Raw genomic sequence first — 13,279 nt, 5'->3', positions numbered from 1 at the left:
TCTAAGTGAAATTCAAGCTTCCTTGATTAGGCCTTCCTTCTTGTATAGTTTTTTTCTGGGTCAGTGGACTGTAGCATGGTACCTATATTTTTATCATATATATCATATATTTACTTATATACGAGTACACACCATCCTTGTCCTTTTGGGACTGTGTTATCTCACTGAGGATTTCCATTCATTTACATGCAAAATTCATACTGTATTTATTTTTAATAGGTGAATAGTATTTTATTGTACAGATGTAGCACATTTACTTTATCCATTCTTCAGCTGAGGATTATCTATGCTGTTGCCAGTTTCTGCCTATTACAAATAAAGCTGTTATGAACACAAGTTGAATAAGTGTCTTTGTAGGATGTTTGAGCATCTTTTGGGTATATGTCCAGGAGTGATATAGCTGGGTATTTGAGAAACATTTCTTTAAGTGCTTCTTGGCTATTCAAGATTCCTCTTTTGAGAATTCTGTGTTCAGCTCTGTACCACACTTTTAAATTGGGTATTTGAGTTGTTGGTGTCCAAGTTCTTGAGTTATTTGTAAATTTTGGATATTAATCCTCTGTCAAATGTATGTTTGGTGAAGATCCTTTCCCAATCTGTAGGATGCTAATTTGTCCTATTTACAGTGTACTTTGACCTACAGAAAATTTGCAGTTTCATGTTGATCTTAGACCCTGAGCCATTGGGACATTGTTCAGGAAATTGTCTCCTGTACTGTGCCCACCCCTAGCCTTGAGCAGGCTGGAAAGACCTTGTTTATCACAATAAACTTTGTTACAATAGGACCTAGGTAAAATTATCTGCTGTAACTGCAAGTACAACTTCCAATGGAAACTTAGAAGAATAGACTGCTCAGTAAGGTTGCCTTGCAACATAATTCAGCTGAAACAAAGGATAGGTTCCATGGGGTTCTCCTATATATACAAAGTGTTGAAAATTAAAATTTAAGCCTTGATCAGAGAACTTTGTCTTAGCTTTATGCTTCTTTTGCCCTATCTCTTTTTCATTTCTAGTCCTCTCTTCAGGTGAACTCAGTTCATTGGTAGCCATTGGGCAGCTACAGGTGGCAGCCAAACAAGGGACCTGAAAATTGGGTTGGGAGGTGGGGAAATGACTGAGAAATGCTGTCTTGGGTAGAACTCCACAGAAAATGGAAGAACAGTATCCTGTATGATAAGCAATGAACACCATTGATGCTAGTGCTATTTATCTTTTGGAGGCTGTGTTGCAGGAGGTGCATTAAGGGGATACAGCTAGACTGAAATAGGTGTTGACCCCACACAGACTTCACCTAGGGAATGATAGAAAAATTTCAAGTGGAGGAATCATAGATAGGCCTTCATCTGCAGCCTAAGAGCTGCCTCAGGTGAGAGGAGCATGGTTAGGAGAAATTGGGGAAGTAAAGAAACCAGGGGACTGAGGAATAACTATCTGCTGCATGTCTTAAAGAAGGAGTTGAAGAGTTAGACCTTGAGTGTGAAAGAGAGAAAGTTTCAGAAAAGCAGTTGTCCCATGTCTGGAATGCATCAGCAAAAGAGAAGGAAAAAGCTATTTCAGAGCTCTTTTAGGAACAGGAGGAAATTGGGATATGTCCTGCTTTCTCTATGACTCCTACTAGAGAAATCCTTAGTTCTGTGTATTGTTTGTCTTTGGCATGCCAATCTGTCCACATGTATCACTTGTCTGATTTTGTTTCATTGTTTGAATGATTGTTGTTCTGTGTTTCATGTTTAAAAGAAAAAATTGTTAAAACCTTATCTGCTAGCTATCTACCCCTTGGTTTAATTTAATTTGTTTAAAAGGCAGTCTTAATGTGCACAGCAGAAACTGGTAAATTGCCCTGCAATTGTAGCTAGGAATCAAGCTCAGCTGGAGATACCTTTCCAGGAACTGATTGTCTGCATAAGCTGCTCTTAAAGGGGCCCGCAGCTTTTTGGCTTCTGTGACAAGAAAGCTGATGGCTGTTTTTCCTAGAAAAGTCTCTGTGACAGTGTTTATTGGGTTCAGCAGGTGACAAGGTACTTCTCTCTTGAAATTACAGCTAGAAAATGTAAGAAATGTGTTTTTTGGTTTAAATATATAAGATGTGTGTCTACTTCATTTTTGTTTCTGACTGGTCTTAAAAGTATAAATATTGTTCTCCATGTCTTGGTTATAAAGTATTGGCTTATAATTTATTGACTATGATTAAAATTTGTAACTTTGGTAACAGAAAGTTGGCTTAAAACTGGTAACTCAGGGTTGGAGTCATTTAGACAACAACACATAGCTTGAGCCAACCTGGGAAAAATGGTCTCTAAAGATCCTAGAAACCAGATTTAGAAAAGATAAGATTTAGGGTGAAAGACCCCTGAGAAAGGAGATCCTCACTCAAGTCTTGGGATATCATGGCCACCTAATAACTCACAAGACTTGAGTTGTTGCACATCTTGATGCAAACAGCAAGAGGCTTTATTTCAGGAATCAGCTAGCTGAGGTCTAGGCTCAAATTGCAGAGTGTCGACCCCCAAGTGTAGAATGCGAGGGATATTTAAAAGGAAAAATTACAAAACTAGGGGGGTGAGGAGGAGACCAAGGAAGAATGCCATAAAAATAGTGGAAAGTCCCAACCCATTACCTAGGGCAGGTGTGTGGGAAACATAACCTTATTCAACTATATAGTCTGTGGTTAGCCAGTTCCTGGAACAACCCAGCTGATCAGTATTCTTGGTTCTGCCACTTTGTGGTCAGCTAAGTTCCTGGAACATAGTTGGCCTGGCTTCATTCTATCTGCTAGGAGTCTCAAAATGTTTCCATTCCTTTCATTCTCTACCTCCTCCAGCCTGTAATGTGTCTCCATGCTTTGGATCTTCCCCACCCCCTCCCCACAGGTGGGTTCTCTTCCCTGAGGTCTGAGGAATGTTAATCAGCCTCACCATTCCTCTCCTAAATGTTAATCCAGCAAGTGTCCTCTGACTCAGGAATAATGTACTCCTCCCGGAATGCAGAATGTATCCCAGGGCAGTGAATTCTAAGACTTAAAAATCTCACATTTAGTTCTGCTTTCTTTGTGGAACTAGCGAACTGGCTGGCCTACATTTTTGGCTCAGGTCTAGGGATCATAAAATCTTTCTATACTTTTTATAAGTTTTCTATATCTTTCAAGGGTAGTGTCTCTTTGGTGAGATATTGGAGGCTCCTCAGTTGTACATTCTTGTGCAGGAATTAGCAGCCAAAATCTTTGTAGCATGTGGGTGATGCACTTGTTGATATTGGAGAAACTGGATTTGATTTTTCTTTTCAAAGTTGTGGTTGCTTTGGTGTTGCAAGGGAAACTTATAGGTATGGTTGAATTGCCAGTGTTATATTGGCTTCAGTTTGCAGTTCAATCACTGGCTCATGATTTTGACTCATCCTTGTCTGTAGTTAAGAAGGGGATTGAGCAGGTGGAGATGAATAAAAGAGTTGAAAACAGCTGTGGCACAGTTCAGGCCTGCTGCCATCTTTTACACTAGCTTTATTGGGTGTTTTAAATGTGCAGAATTGGGTCATTTTTAAAATGATTGTTCTAGGAACAAAGGCATAAGTGAACTCAGTAAGGCCCAAATTAAGACTATTTACATTTGAGTTAATGCAAAGCTCAGAGTGGGCTTAGCAGAAACTTGTGTGGCATTCCTTTTGTGTTGGTCATCCTGACTAGCCCCTAGAAGCCACTAGAAACTTGTTTCCCAGGTTTTTTTATTGCCTTGCTTGTTTTTGGGGGGAGGAGTGGTAAGCTTCAGACCCCAAGGCATTCACAACTACAGCAGCTTATGGGCCAGGAATTATAGATAATGGTTATGCAGGAGAAATTAAAATTATGGCTGTTTGCCCCCATGGCATTATAGCTGTGCCTGGTAACAAAAGAATTTTTTAAAGAGTAAGAGAGGACAAGACTGGCCTTCAACTTGGCCTTTATCTGATACTTTCACTCAGCTACAAGAGATTCCATTAGTCCAAAACAAAGTTCAAACTTAAGATTTATGAAAGGTTAATGAAACTAGGAACTTGTGGAACATTACAACCTGACTTGCTTACTCCAGATGTCATTCTAGGAAATGCATATAGAATTATTATGGATTTGGAGGACTGATTTTTATACTTTTTTTTATTCTTTTGTATCTTGGTGACTATGGGAGGTTTGCATTTAGTGAGCTTGCTTATAATTTTGGAGAACCCATGAAGTGATATCACTGAAAACTTTTGAAAACTTTTTTATCATTAAGGGAATGACTAATAGCCCTTAATTATATAAAAATTTGTTTCTGCTTCAATACAAGAGGCTCGGACATTGAATCCTTCAGTGTACATTATTCATAATGTGGATATTTTATTAGCTGATCCCTCTGAAAGAATTTTGCTGCAAGTCTTTGTTCTCATACAATGAGCTTTAAAATTTTAGGGAGTGCTTGTATAGAGTGAAAAATTATAAAGATATTAAAGATATACCTGAACAAGAATGTTAGTTCCAGAAAGAGGAACTGAATGTAAGATTTTCACTACCCCAGGACACTTGCTTGATGAATTACATTACTCAAGCCTCAAGCAGTAGGCCCACCTATGTGTGGGAGAGGCCCAAGGCAGGAAGACACATTCCTGACCACAGATAAAAGATGCTGCCACCTAGGTGGGGCTATAGCTGGAAAAAGTAAAGATAGTTAATCTGAAATGGCAGGATAGGACACAATGGCATGGTAAAAACTACATTTTAGAGAAGAATGCAGGGTGATTTCCACATGACACTAATCATTTAGGGTGAGTACCTCTGAATTGTTCCACTATTTTCATGTTTTGTATCCTTGACAACCCCTCACCCCCCTTCCCAATCCCCTGGTTTGTGGTTTTTCCCTTTAAAACCCTCCACAGACTGGCTGGGGGGGGGTCGAACTCCACACCTGCATGAGTGTGTGGTGAGACCGCTGGCTGCCAGGTTTCTTCCCTAATAAACCTCTGCTGATTACATCCAGGTATAATTTCTTGTGATCTTTGGGTGGTCATGATTTCCTGAGACTTGAGGAAGGGTCTCCCAAATATGGGGGTCTTCACTTCTTGCTCCAGAAAATACTCAAAGCAATATCTTTTTCAGTATTTGGGACCTCAGTTAGATCCTAAGCAGATTGTGGCACAGAAAATTTCAATAATAAAACATAGTTGGGGTCTGGAGAGATGGCTCTGCAGTTAAGAGCACTGACTAATCTTCCAGAGGTCTTGAGTTCAATTCCCAGCAAGCACATGGTATCTCACAACAACCTGTAATGGGATCTGTGCCCTCTTCTGGGTTGCAGGTATACATGCAAAAATGGAAATACTTTACTTTTAATGATTTTCAAAAGTTGCTAGGAGATATTAATTGACTAAGATCTCACCTTAAGCTTCGACAAGAGAACTTAAAACACTGTTTGTTATTCTCAAGGGGAATGCAAATCCTAATTCCCCTCAACAATTAACTGATGAAGGAGGAATAGCTTTGCAGAAAGTAGAGGAAGCTGTTAGCCAACAATAGATACATTATATAAACTAATCAATTGTTGGCTGTATCACAGCAGTTCTTTGGCAAATGTGGATTCATCCTTCTTTGTCTGCAAGTAAAGTTTGAACATCCTTTTATGAAATTGTTGCCATGTTAATGCAGAATTGTAGGATAGACTCATGAAAGTATTTTGGATGAAATGTTTATTCCTTATTTCAAATAGCAACTAAATTGGTTATTACAGAATACTGATATTTGGCCTATCATGTGTGCAAATTTTTTTAGGCAAAATTGTTATTATCCAAAACAGAAGTTGTTACAATTTTCCTCTATGCATGATTTTGTGTTTCCTGTAAATTTACTCATGCAGCCCATAGAAGATATGTTTACTGTATTTACAGATGGTTCATCTAATGGGAAGGCATTACATGTAGTTGGATCACATGTTCATTTTCTTAAGTTTCCCCTTACTTCAGTACAAATAATTGAATTACATGCTGTAGCCACTGTTTTTGAAATATTGAAAAATCAAGCTTTTAATTTGTATACTGATAGCCAATATATAACTCACGGTTTATAATTGCTTGAAATTATTCCTTTTTTAGATACTGCTATTTCTCAAATTTTACAGTTATTTATACAAATACAGCTTAACTTAAGAAACATGTACTGTTCCTAACTTTATAGGACATTTAAGAGCTCACAGTGGATTGCCTGGACCCCAGGGCAATGCCACAGCAGATTTTTATACCAGGCAGATTATAGGCCTTACAGGAACAATTGCCCATACCATTTAATTCTTTATATCATCAAAATAGTAATATAAGAATATAAATATTCTTTTCAGTACCTCATGGATTCTTTTCTAAAATCAACAGTCACAAAGCCTCAACAGATACCAGGAAAGGGAAAGAACTCCTATGTCTTATCAGACTACCATGGGATATAACAGTACTTCAACAACAACTGAAAGAACAAAAAGCCTACATACTCCTGGAAATTGAAGAGCACTCTACTCAATCTCTCTGTCAAGGAATAAATAAATAAATTAAGGAACTTCTAGAATTCAATAAAGTAAACGCACAACATACCCAAATTTATGAGATACAAGATGAAAGCTGTGCTAAGGTAAAAGTTCATTGCACTAAGTGCCTTTGTAAAGAAACTGGAGAGATATCATACTAGCAACTTAAAAGTACACCTGATAGCTATAAAAAATATTGAAGCAAACATACCCAGGTAGAATAAACAGCAGAAAATAACCAAACTCAGTGCTGAAATCAATCAATTAGAATCAAATAGAACAGTTCAAAGAAGCAACAAATCCAAGAGCTGGTTCTTTCAGAAAATCAACAGCAAGACAGAAAAACCTTAGCCAAATTAAAAAAAAAGCAACCCAAAACAAACAAACAAACAACAATAGGAACAGAGATAAGTATACAAATTAACAAAATCAGAAATGAAAATAGAGACATAACAACAGACACAGAGGAAGTTTTAAAAAATCATCAAGTTTTACTACAAAAGGATATACTCAATAAAATTGGAAAATCTAGACAAAATGGATGATATTTTTGATGGATACCCCCTACCAAAATTAAATGAAGTCCAGGCAAACTATTCAAAAGTTCTTATAGACACCTAAAGAAATAGTAACAGTCATTAAAGGTCCAACTGAAACAAAAAGCCCAGAGACAGATGATTTTAGTGTATAATTGTACTAAACATCCTAAGAAGAGCTAATGCCAATACTCCTTAAATTATTCAACAAAATAGAAACACAGGAAACTGCCAAACTCAGGCATGTGAATGAGATTACATTCAGTCTGATACCTGAATCAAACAAAGAATCAATAAAGAAAGAGAATTTCAGATCAACTTCCCTTATGAACATTGGTGCAAAAATACTACATAAAATAGTCATAAACTGAATCTAAGGAAACATCAAAAAGATCATCTACTGTGATCAAGTATATCTCAGAGATGCAGGGATGGTTTATTATGCAAGGATCAATCAACATAATCCACTATATAGACAAGCTGAAAGAATAAATATCACATGATCATTTCATTAGATGCTGAAAAACATATTTGACAAAATTCAATACCACTCCATGTTTAAAGCATTAGTAACATCATGGATACAATATATAGCAAGCAAGAGCCAATATCAAATTAAATGTAGAGAAACTTGAAGTAATTCAACTAAAATCAAGGACAGAAAAATCTGTTTGCTTCCTATCTATGTAATATAGTGTAGAGAGCTGACAGAGGCAACTATCATCCTTGTAGCTATATTGAGCCATATGCCCTGACAATAGCCTACAATAGCTGAGTACACTCTGATAACATCTTGTTTTAGACACCAAGGATTTTCCCTTGGGTTTGTAAGACTTAAAGGTGTGATTTAGAGATAAGACTTATAGGCATGACTTAAAGGTGTGGCTTAGAAGTGAGACAAATAAAAGGCAAGAGGCAGACAGAAGAAATTATTAGACACTTGTACATGGAAGAGTACTTGATACTTGAGACTTGAGGCAGGTAACTTGGAACTGGGAAAGAGACTAGCAACTTAGAACTAGGATTAGGACTTGATACTTGGTGCCAAAGCCCAGAACCTGAGACTTGGTACTAGGACAGAGGGACTTGAAAAGAAGAGGAGAAACTGAAGAATAAATGGGATTGAATCATACTCTGTCTTGTCTCTATTCTTCATGTCCGTTCTCACTCTCTCTCTTGCTGAACACCAACCTGCAGACTGGAGCAGCTTAGGGCAGTGTGGGCTCTAATAATTAGCCCCCAAGGCTTTTGGCAGTGTGGGTTCCAACATTGATAGAGGGTCTGCAACATTTTGGCCCCCAAGCGTTGGGCACAATGGTTCTCAACATTTTTGGTGCGCAATGTGGGGCAGCAAGAACAAGAGGTCCAGTGAGAGACATTACTGGAAGAAGGATCTGCTAAAAATTCAGAAGTGAAAAGGAAGGTTATCACTGTGGGAATCTGTCACATCAAGAAAGGTAAGTCATGTTAATTAAAATGGGGTAAGAAATAAGTCAGCCTGAACTCAACTCTCTGTTTTTGTTTTGTTGTTTGCTGCTCACGTGTGTTAATTGCTTTTGTTTCATTGCTTGAATGCTGTCTTTCATGTTCAAAATAAAAAGAAATGTATTTATCCAAAATTAGAATCTAAAATACAACCAAAGGTTGATGATGATTTGTCAGAGCCAGATTGTGCTGACCTAGAGAAAGGTCTCCAAACATTACTACCCTAAATGGCCTTCTTCCCAAAGACCCCCACCCTATGTTCCTCTGCCTCCAAGTGCTCTTGCAATAGAGAGGTGGTTGTAGATCCCAGAAAGGAGATACAGGACAAAATTTTTATTCTTAAACAACTAATAGAGTTAGAAAAAGAGTATCAGGACTTAATTAATCAGCTACAAAAATTAAAGACAGGGAAGATGTCTCAAGAAGTAAATTGTGAAAATCCCCCAGCTCCTTGCACTCCTCAACCAGGAGTCCAAAGGCAGACCCTATCACCTAGCTTAAGATTAGCCACAGATCATGCAGAGAAGGGAGATGCTGAGGCTTTTCCTGTATCTGAGACCAGAGACAATTAAGGGGTTGCTTGGGGACATCACACTGGGTTTAATTTTCAAGTTATTAAGGAATTAAAAAATGCAGTATCACAATACAGTGCCACTGCTCCCTTAGTCTTGCAATTTTAGAGTCTGTTACAGAGGAGTGGCTGACTCCTAGTGATTGGAATACATTAGTGAGAGCAGTTCTTAGTGGTGGTGACTATCTTATTTGGAAATCAGAGTATCATGAGAATTATAAAGAAACAGCTAGGAGAAACATTCAGGCAGGCAATGGTTGGTCCTTTGATGTTTTAGTAGGAGAAGGGAAATTTGCTTCTAGTGATAACCAGATGCAATATGACCCAGGCTTATTTGCTCATATTCAAAACGCAGCCATGAAGGCTTGGCATAAACTCCCAGCAAAAGGAGACCCTGGTGCATCCTTAACAGCAGTCAGACAAGGACTGGATGAATGATTTTCTGATTTTGTTCATGGATTCATGACAACATCAGGGAGGCTTTTTGGTAATGCAGAGGCAGGAGTAGATTATGTGAAACAATTTGCATATGAAAATGCCAATCCTGTCTGCCAAGTGGCCATTAGACCCTACAGGAAAAAGACAGACCTTATGGGATATATCAGACTCTGTTCTGATATAAGTCCCTCCTACTAGCAGGGCTTAGCTATGGAGGCTGCCATGCAAGGACAATCAGTAAGACATTTTTAGCTAGTAGAAACCAAAAGGCCTGTTTAAAATGTGGCAAGCCTGGACACTTTGCAAGAGATTGAAAGGCAGAAAATGAGTTAACCCAGAGACAGCCCAGAAAACAACCTTGGCTCTGCCCACTTTGCAAATGTGGAAGACATTAGGCTAGTGAATGTAAGTCCAAAAGAAATGCACAAGGAAACACCCTTTCCCATAATCAGGGAAACAGGAACAGGGACCAGCTTGAGGCCCCAAACTTACACAAGCCACAACAGGCTTATGGAGTAGTCAGTTTCTTACCAAAAAACACCAATCCCTTTCAGAACTTAGTTGAGCAAACCAGGAAGTGCAGGACTAAACCTCAGGTCTGCCACCCACACAGTATTAACCCCGGAAATGGGACCTCAGGCCTTACCCACTGGAGTGTTTGGTTCCTCTGATGCATACTGGGTACAGCCTATACTGAAACAAAAACCTATGGTGACACTATGGCTGGATGGAAAGGCATTCCAAGGTTTGGTTGACACAGGAGCTGATGTAACTATCCTAAAACAAAGTGACTGGCCTGCCACCTGGCCTCTAACCTCAACCTTTCCATTCTAAGAGGTATTGGCCAAAGTCAAAATCCACAACAAAGCTCTAAGGTACTGACATGGAAATATAAATAAGGTAATAAAACTGTATTATAAAAATGTGCTTTGCACTCAAATATACGGTCCTTGACAAGCAATTGCTTCCTTGAGTCCTTTCCCCTTTCTCGCCCATTCTTCTTTCAGGTTGCGGTCCTCCTCGCCCCCACGAATAACTAGGACCTGCAGGTTGGGTCACCAGGGCCTCCCCATTAATCTCTGGGGCAGAGATCTCTTATCCCAGTTGGGATTGATTATGTGCAGCCCTAATGAAGCAATCATGGCTCAAATGGTAAACTCTGGATTTTCCCTAGGGAAAAAGTTAGGAAAAGGTAAAGAAGGGTTTACTCATCCTGTTGAGGTCTATGGTAATGGATGTTACACATTATAATAAATTTGGCAATCAAAATATATACATGTATGTTTAGATACATACAGTGGTTTTTTTAATGTGACATTACAATCTGGAGAAACAAGCAAGCATGTGATCACTCATATGCTTGCTACAATTGCTGTATTGGGTATGCCTAAACAAATAAAGACTGACAATGGCCCAGGTTATACAAGCTCCAGTTTCCACCAATTCTGTGAAAAATTAGGAATACTACATAAAACGGGTATTCTGTAGAATCCACAGGGCTGAGGTATGGTAGAAAGGGCACATCGAACCCTTAAATGTCAATTTGATAAAATTAAAAAGGGATCCCCCAGAAATATCCTTCATCACATGCTCTTTCTTTTAAATTTTTTAACTTTGGATCCTGAAGGAAAATCTGCTGCAGATAGATTCTGGCATCCTGATACCAAAAAGAATTTTGCAACAGTCCTACAGAACTACAATTAGTAGTTCTCCTTTATACAATTGATAAATGGGTAAGATAAAAATTACGAAATCAACACACTTTACCATGGCTACAAATGTTATATAATATCTTGGTGTAACATTTACTAAGCAAGTGAAATGCCTATATGACAAAAACTTCAAGTTGCTGGGGAAAGAAATTCAGGGCAATATCAGAAGATGGAAAGATCTACTTTCTTCTTAGATAGGTAGAATTAACAGAGTGAAAATGGCCATCTTTCTAAAAGACATCTATAGATTCAATAAAATACCTATCAAAATACCAACACAGTTTTCCACAGATTTCTAAAAAGCAATTCTCAACTTTATATGGGAAAAGCAAAAAACTCAGGATAACTAAAACTACCTGTACAATAAAAGAACTTATGGAGTTATTACCATCCTTGATTTCAATCTATGCTATAGAGCAATAGTAATAAAACCTACTTGGTATTGGCATAAAAACAGACAGGTTTATCAAAGGAATAGTACTGAAGACCCAGAAATAAATCCAAGTACCTATGGATACTTCATATTTGATAAAGAAGCCAAAACCATACAATGGAAAAATGGAAGCATCTTCAACAAATGGTGTTGGTCTAACTGGATGTTTGCATGAAGAAGAATGCAAATAAACCCATATCTATCACATATGCACAGAACTCACATTCAAGTGAATTAAACACTTCAACATAAAATGGGGAACACTAAATCTAATAGATTACAGAGTAGGGAACTGTTAGCACAGGTAACAACTTCTTTAACAGAAAATTAATAGCTCAGGCACTAAGCTAAAAAAAATGAAACTTCATGATGCAACAAAGCTTATGCAAGGCTAAGGAGACCATCAATAAGACAAAACAGCAGCTCACAGAACAGAAAAAGATCTTCAACAAATCTGTATTTGACAAAAAAGTAATATCACGTGTGTGTGTGTGTGTGTGTGTGTGTGTGTGTGTGTATGGTGTGTGTGTGTGTGTGTGTGTGTGTGTGTGTGTGTGTGTGTGTGTGTATGTGTGTGTGTGCGTGCGCATGTGTGTATTAGACATCAACAAACCAGTATTCAATTTTAACTTTTGGTTGTAAGTTTAATTATCTTTTTATTTGTCACATAAAATTGTTACAACAGACACAGGAGTAAGAAAAGAAAAGTTAAACATAAATAATGTCTTACAGAATTAATATAACACATGTGCCTCTTCCTTAATGGTCCTGGAATTTATTTCTGTCTCTTGCAAATTGATTTCCAATATTCAACTACTTATGACCTTCTCAGTATCTATAGGGTTTCCTGGATAAATCAGCAAATGGAAGAGCAGTGTTGGCAATTGGGGTCATTCTGATGGCAGATGGGCCTGATGACAGTGAAAGGAAGTTTTTGGAATCAGTACTACTGATGGAACAAAACTTAATTATCTAAGGCTGGAAAAGTGCCTAGAGAGAAACTCTGAACTCACATACATACATATAGATGGTCAGACAAATATATATTTGCTATTTAATTCCGGCTGCAGCTGCAGGGAACTAGCAAAATAATTAATTGTTAGAATTTCCTTCTCTCTTGCCTGAGAACTTTCTCACTGGCCGTGTGAGAGGCTTGGACTTGTTAACTTTTTATAAACTAGAGAAATAAAAGAAAAGGGAAAAAGAAAGAAAGAAAGAGAGAGAGAGAGAGAGAGAGAGAGAGAGAGAGAGAGAGAGAGAGAGAGAGGGGGGGGGGGGGGGGGAGGGAGGGAGGGAGGGAGGGAGGGAGGGAGGAAGGAAGGAAGGAAGGAAGGAAGGAAGGAAGGAAGGAAGGAAGGAAGGAAGGAAGGAAGGAAATTTACACTGACAATGCACACAGACATACATATTCAAACACATATACCTTCTGGCTGGGTCAGACCACCTGTTTAATCTACTCAACAAATGTTCATGCATACGTACACATAGATACAGACATATACATGTATGCATTGGTGGATGGATGGATATGTGAGGCACAGCCTCACAAGCCATCAACCTTATTTCTTTTCTCTGGCCTTTTTATATCTCCT

Source organism: Arvicanthis niloticus, chromosome 12 (genome assembly GCF_011762505.2).
Source record: "Arvicanthis niloticus isolate mArvNil1 chromosome 12, mArvNil1.pat.X, whole genome shotgun sequence".
Classification (NCBI taxonomy): Eukaryota; Metazoa; Chordata; class Mammalia; order Rodentia; family Muridae; genus Arvicanthis; species Arvicanthis niloticus.
Note: the sequence above shows the minus strand (reverse complement) of the source record.